Below are 7,727 nucleotides of genomic sequence, written 5' to 3'. Positions count from 1 at the left end.
AATATATGTATGTTATATATATATATACAGCCATATGCATGCTGCAAATAGGCCATCGTCTTTGATTTCACTTCATATCCGCCATACTGGAAACTCTTAAGTTGATTCTCAATTTTTCTTTTGTCTTCATCATTTCTATTCTTTTGTGGTTTTCTTTCCTTTTATTTTACATAATAATTCCATTTAAAGTATCGCAGAAAATTGAACAAGTGTATTTTATTCTGGTGAAATTTTATGCATGATTCTCTGAATTTTTTTCATATAATATTTTAATTTCTGTGTTTTTTTTTCTTGTTTTTAAAAAAAACATTTTGTTGTATATAAAAAGAAACCTTGATAATGTTATGCACAGAATCGACAATTTTGTCTCAGAAAGATTATATATATATTTCTTGCGTCTATCAGACCATAAGGACATTTTTGCCATATGAACGCCGCAACACATGCGTTTGTGCTAAATCTCAGCAGGTATTTTTTTCCTCAAATCAATTCGAATGGGAATGTATTTAGCAAATTATGCTCATTAAAATATCTCTCACTTTATATCAAAAATAGTTTGATAAATCTTATGAGGATTATATTTGAAAAATAATCTATTAATACACCTATCATTTGCCAACAAATACATGCAGTTTCTTTCACAGAACAATTAAACCATTTTTGGTTGCCGTTCAAATGAAACAAATGCATATAGTGATTCAACATTCAGTAAAATATCTTTGTCATGGAGATAGAGAATTGATTGTGAAATATTCATGGGTTATTTCATACAAACAAATGCTGACATTTTGAATTATGGTAATCTTTTCATTATGTGGCGGGCATATTTTGGGCGAGCAGATGGCAACAAGAAATTGTCAAATAGATGATTTTTTTCTGAAGAGTAATTTCTATGTAATATCATTTAAATATAATAAGGTATATATATATATATATATATATATATATATATATATAAATCTTCTAATTGATAACGATTTTTTTTTCAAACATAAGCTTGTTAAATAAGCGCCGACGTGTATTTCAAAAAAACAGACGCTAGAAATAATCAGAAATAATATTGGTTTATAAATCTACAATAATATTGCTATGAGGAAATTCGTATGATTTTGTCAAACAGGCGCCACAAAATACTTTCTTATATATATTTTAAGTTTCACTGATTCATACAGTAAATTTGTCGGACATGTATACTGAACAAAGGTTAGTGGGAGATTTTTGTCATACAGGGGTTTGTCTGATTCATCTGATTTTTTTTATAAGACATGCCTTTCTTATGTTGCTTTATTTTTATAGCTGTCGTTCCTTTGTCATTTTAAAATTTACTAATTTTTTAAATTTTGAAACATGAGAAATCATTTATTATTTTATATGATTTGTACAATAGCTTTCCCAGTTCTTTATTCTACGAAATCTGGTTATATATATATATATATATATATAATATATATATATATATATTCAAATCTGCGTGTATATGAAACATGTGTGTATAATATATATGTTCTACTTTTACGTGTAAGGGATAGGAGAAGCAGTGAAGTTGTAATATATATAAAATAATATATACAAAATAATACATATATAATAGATAGATTGACATACGTAGAGACATTAAATGGAATATCTCATTCGCAAACTGCAACTAGACAGACAGTCAACAGATAGACAGATATAACTGATTTGGAAACATATTGTAGATCTCGTCCGTTTATCTCCGTGAGATGAAAGGAGAACAAATACGTGTATATACTTGTTGAACATGAGGTAAACAATAGTAAAATTGTAGACTTAAATTATATAGCATAGACTTTGAAACGAAAGCTGTCTTGCTATAGTCTTTTTACAGACATGCATATTGATGTTATATAACCATATGCTGCACAAATCATGCATTATGCAAGGCAGTAGCCATTTTGTTTCATTTAGTTAGCGCTCTTAAAATACTTAACTTTAGTGTGCAGTCATTTCACATGATATGTCGTATTTATCTGAAAGTACTAATTATAAGCACTAATTATAATGTCAAGCATAATTGGTTTCGCAAGTTAAGTCACCATTTCATCGATTTAAGTTCAGTTAAAACAACAACAACATAACCAGATGCTTGTGGTGATATTACATATATCATTTCCTTTATTCAAACTGTAGATTATGGGTTCCAGTTGAAACCATTTCCTCCGGTTATATAATGTATATTAGTGTGTGTGTGTGTGTGTGTGTGTGTGTGTGTGTGTGTGAATGAATGCATGTGCAGTCAAAGCGTATGTAAGTATGTCTGTTGCGGTGACGTCGTATCAGACGAGATATTTTTTGGTCATTATTATCGTTTGCAGACTTCATTAAATTTCCAGAAATGGTTTCTCTGTTCCATTTAAAGATTTAATATAGGCAGTTTGTTTAAAAAGGTGGCCGTGTTCCTACAACTTTAATGCCATCTCTGTGATTTGCTGTTAAATTTACCAAGCCATTTGACAGCATACATAATTAGAAATACTGACGAAATTAAAGATTAGGGTATGTGGTTCGTATACATACTAGAAGTTAGGTATTTAGGCATATTTTATTGACCGAATATGTTTTTCCTCATATGAGCACGCATACAGTCTTATATTATATATATATATATGCGCACTGAATTACGACCACTGAGAGAACTAATGTTACAAATGCTACTTTCACTAGCACAACCACTACTAGTAATATTTCCACCGCCACCAATTCTACTACTATTACTACTACTCATTATTTTTATTTCTAATCATTACTATAATAAAGAGTTTAAACCTTTCTGTTGTTTATGTTTATTTTTTCTTTATTTTTCTTTCTTTATTTTTGTTATTATTGTTTTTATCGTTTTATAACAGAAATCACTACATTATTGTTATTATTATTATCATTATTATTAAGACGGTGAGCTGACAGAACGGTTAGCATGGCGAAGAAAATGCTTGGCTGCATTCGCATGTCTTTACGTTCGGAGTTCCAAATCCGCTGAGATCGACATTGTTTTTTATCCTTCGGGGTCAATAAAATAAGTACCTGGGTGTCGATGCAATCGATTTCTCTCTTCTATCGAAAACTGCTGGTCTCGTGCCATTTTTTCTTTGAGATCTTGTTTTTTATTTTATCTCTTCAGTTGGTCTTAATATTTTTCTGTTATTCTATTCGGCTTCTGTAGAATAAATTTAACTGGATTACTCGAAAACTAACTGTCGGGACTACATCAATTATTGAGAAATCATAAACATCACAACTTCCTCTTTTACACTGCCATTTGTCTTATGTTTCATCAAACTAGTTTCTAAAAATGTTATAAAATAAAGAAATTATATATTTTTCATAAGCAAAATAAGAATGAAAGAAAATAAGTGTATAGATAAAGATTCAATATGGCTGCTATATTTAATGTTATATATCTCTCAAATTCAGCCGGAAGTTAGAACCGGAAATATGAATATATTCACAACACATAAAATGTGAAAGCAGAAATTCGAAATGCTACGTTGAGATGTTTTGACTGATAATTGAAAAATACCTGATACTAACGCTTCTCTACAACTACTCACGCATATACGTGTGTGTGTATATATATAATATGACCTTCACTCTAGTCGCAAATATTAATCTGAAGTTTCTTCAAAGAAATGAATCTAGAATATATATATCTAGATACCAGAGGTGCAGTATAAAGCACAAAGGCCTGGATCAGTGGAGATAAGTTCTAGGTTTCTATTTTCAGTTGAATACATTTCCCTCTGTGTTTCGTAAACTCAAGAAAATCATGTTTTTTTTCATTTATTTATTAAACTTCTATTTGTTTTTTTTTTATTGTTGAAATTGTTGTTATTGCTTGGTTCATGGTTGTTATTGCTGTATAGCTTCTCACAAATCCAGGTGTTCTTACACATACATATTACATTCATACACACTCACACACACATGTAAATATATATATACTGGCATATATATGTATATCCATATCATATATGTATACGCATATATTCATACACACACACACACACATGCATATCTATATCATATATGTATAAGCATATTTATATACACACTTACATACATCCATAACCATACTTACACCCACTCACAAATACGTATTCACACACACATACACACATACATAAATTGACCCAACACTTTTAAACGACGAGAATACTTAAAAATTCAAGCTAAGAAATAAACGTACGAAATTCAACAACATCAAAAAGTACAATAAAAAATACAACAACAAAAGTAATTATATCAGTAATTATCATAAGAAAAACTTTAAAAATCGCAATAACCTCAATTATAACCTAATTGATGCTTTCATTTCTCCTAATGGCGTCGTCTAAATTACACTTTTTTTTTATAGAATACTTCTTATAGTAAGTATTATTGTTATTATTATTATTGAAGTGGTTTTGGAGTGTCAAGAGTAATTGAGGAAACTTTGATGTACGATCGTGAATTGACAGCTCATTGAGGCCGACTTTGCCTTTTACTCTTCCGGGGTCAATAAAATAAGTACCAGTCAAGTACTGGGGTTAATCTGGCCGAGTATACTTCTGTCTACAAGATGTCTGGTCTTGTGCCTACATTACGAAATTATTATTATTATTATTATTATTAAGGCGAGCAGGCAGAATCGTTAGCACGCTGGGCAAATTGCTTTGCGTTATTTCGTCCGTCTTCACGTTCTGAGTTCAAATTCCGCCGAGGTCGACTTTGCCTTTCATCCTTTCGGGGTCGATTAAATAAGTACCAGTTTCACTCTGGGGGTCGATGTAATCGACTTAATCCCTTCCCCAAATTTGAGACATTTTGCTACCAGTAGAAAGTGTTATTATTATTATTATTATTATTATTATTATTAAGGTGAGCTGGCTGAATCGTTAGCACGCCGGACAAAATGCTTCGCAGCATTTTGTTCATCTTTACGTTCTGAGTTCGCAATCCGCCGACATCGACTTTGCCTTTCATCCTTTCAGGGGTCGAGAAAATATGTACAAGTCGAGCGCTGGGTCCGATATAATTGATTAACTTATTCATTTAAAACATCAGGCATTGCACCTATAGTAGAAAGGATCATTATTATTATCGTTATATTCTCATCTTCATCATTTGATTGCCTTTAAACATAAGCTGTGTTTCTGAATGTGAACTTCATTTCCCGGTTTGAGTCATTTCACTTCACATTCACTTATAAATACACTTTAGAAAGTGATGAACGTCATGTAATCTTTAAATTAGGAGCCTTGTGCCTAAGCGTAAATGTTTTATTATTATTATTATTATTATTATCAGGCAACGAGCTGGGAGAATCGTTAGCACACCGGACAAAATGCTTAGCGGCATTTATTCCGGCTTTACATTCTGAGATCACATTGCATCGATGTCGACTTTACTGTTCATACTTTCAAACACGATGAAATAGAATACCAGTTAAGTACTGGGGTTGATGAAATCGACTTCCCTCTCCCCATAAAATCTGCTGCTCCTGTGCCAAAATTTGAAACCATTAATATTATTATTATTGTTATTATTATTATTAAAAGCGTTGAATGGGAAGAATCAGTAGAGCGTTTAGCGAAAATGCCTTGTGTTTTTGTTACGTCTTCTAAATTCTGAGTTTAAATTCGGCCGAGGTCAACTTTGCAATCTTTTAGTGATCGGTAAAATGCCAATCAATTGCAGAGAAAAAATGTCAGGTTTCCACCGATAAGGATTTCTGTCACATTCATGAGATTATAAACAATGGGATTTTTATGGTAGTGAAACTACCATCAGTTCGAAATTTTGCAGAAGAGCGAAAAATTTAACTTTCATCCATTTTTGAAGAAAAGGATCATTGCCAGAAGTACCAATCACTTGCCAAATTTTGGTAAGTCAGTGTGACCATTCACACCACGTCCTCACATTAGAATTGTCTGCAACACATGCCTAAAAACAAATCGATAATAATAATAATAATAATAGAAAGCACAAAACCAAAAGAAATCATTACATAAGCCCAACGCACTAAGATCTGAGTTTGGGTTCAGTTGCGTTGTAAAGGCCCATTATAAACATAGACCTTTAAAAAGTAATAATAATAATAATAATAACGAGACTGCAATACAGAAATTTAGGGAATTTCAATAGCTCATTAATATTTTTCAATGATGAACCAAACTTCAGAAGTCCATACAGGACGATCGTGATATCAGCTGGGTGATATCAATTCATAATTATTTCCCCTTTGCATTTAAGAAAAAGATTCATTAAAATATAATATATATATATGAATAAAAAAATTATCATAACTATACTTATACAAAATCAAAAATTAAACATAAAAAAAAGATATAAAAATGAAGTTAAAAAAATGGACTTTGCATTATCTGTCGCGTGTTTTATGAACTTTCTTCATCTTTAAATGTATTTTTCTTCTATATTGTTCTAAAATAATCATGTTGTTGATCTTGTTGTTATTGTTGTTGTTCTCATGATTGTTGTTGCTATTGTTATTCTTGTTAGTTGAAAGTATTTTTAACTATTAACAAACCGTGTCAGTAACATGGTTTGATTATACATTTTTATCGATTATTTTTGAAAGTTGATATATATATATATATATATACCATGCTAAGATTAACATCATCATGATCATTTATGTAAATAAGACAACTGCAATATTATTATTATTATTATTATTATTATTATTATTGTTGTTGTTATTTAGGCAGCGAGCTGGCAGAATCGTTAGCACGCCGGGCATAGTGCTTAGCAGCATTTCGTCCGTCCTTACGTTCTGAGTTCAAATTTTGTCGAGGTTGACTATGCCTTTCATCCTTTCGGGGTCGATGAAATAAGTACCAGTTACGCGCTGGGGTCGGTGTAATCGATCATCCCCCTTCCCCCAAAATTTCAGGTCTTGTGCCTACAGTAGAAAAGATTATTATTATTATTATTTTCAACATCCTCATCAACAGCAGCAACATCTCTGTCATCGTTTTCATCTATAGGAAATTCAGATTATAGAAAGAAGTCTAATCTTCAATAATGTTTTTCTTCCACATTTCCCACCTTCCAATTCTGACTGAATTTTATGATGATGATTATGATGGTGGTGATGAAAATGAGGGGCGATAATTGAAATAATGATGATGATGTTGATGATATATTTTTTTTTAATGTGTTTCTCTTATAATAGTTCTTTTTGTGACACTCAGACACTCAGATGAACACGAGCGTTCGAAAACATGAACACACAACGTAACTTCAGATAAATACACCCATATGAATATATTGAATCGTATTGTCAACTGGCCTTGGTTTGTTAAAAGTTAATGATAATAATGATGATGATAATCATACTAATAATAATAATTCTGTGTGAAACAATAAAATGCCAAATTCAGTTGAACGTAGTTATATCAACAATGACATGTGGAATTTCAGTTATATAATCAGCTCGATATATATATACATACATATATATACAAACATGTACATATATATATATATATACATATATATATATTACAAACATATATATATATATACAAACATATATATATATATATACAAACATATATATATATATATTATATTACAAACATATATATATATATATATATATACAAAACATACTATATATATATATATATATATAACATATATATATATATATATATACATATACACACACACATATATATATATATATATATATACATACATATACA

At 30.4% G+C, this 7,727-nt stretch overlaps 1 long non-coding RNA gene across 1 annotated transcript; it reads left to right on the top strand.

Annotated features, from left to right (window-relative positions):
• The first annotated feature begins 4,868 nt into the window (after window positions 1-4,868).
• LOC118765160 lies at window positions 4,869-7,383 on the top strand. The gene is made up of 2 exons (XR_005001027.1): window positions 4,869-6,706; window positions 6,934-7,383. It is a non-coding gene; the product is annotated as an uncharacterized LOC118765160 (long non-coding RNA).
• Window positions 7,384-7,727: the final 344 nt, after the last annotated feature.

The sequence above is a fragment of the Octopus sinensis genome, linkage group LG10 (assembly GCF_006345805.1).
Source record: "Octopus sinensis linkage group LG10, ASM634580v1, whole genome shotgun sequence".
In the NCBI taxonomy this organism is placed as follows: domain Eukaryota; kingdom Metazoa; phylum Mollusca; class Cephalopoda; order Octopoda; family Octopodidae; genus Octopus; species Octopus sinensis.
Note: the sequence above shows the minus strand (reverse complement) of the source record. Positions and strands in the feature narration are given on the sequence as shown.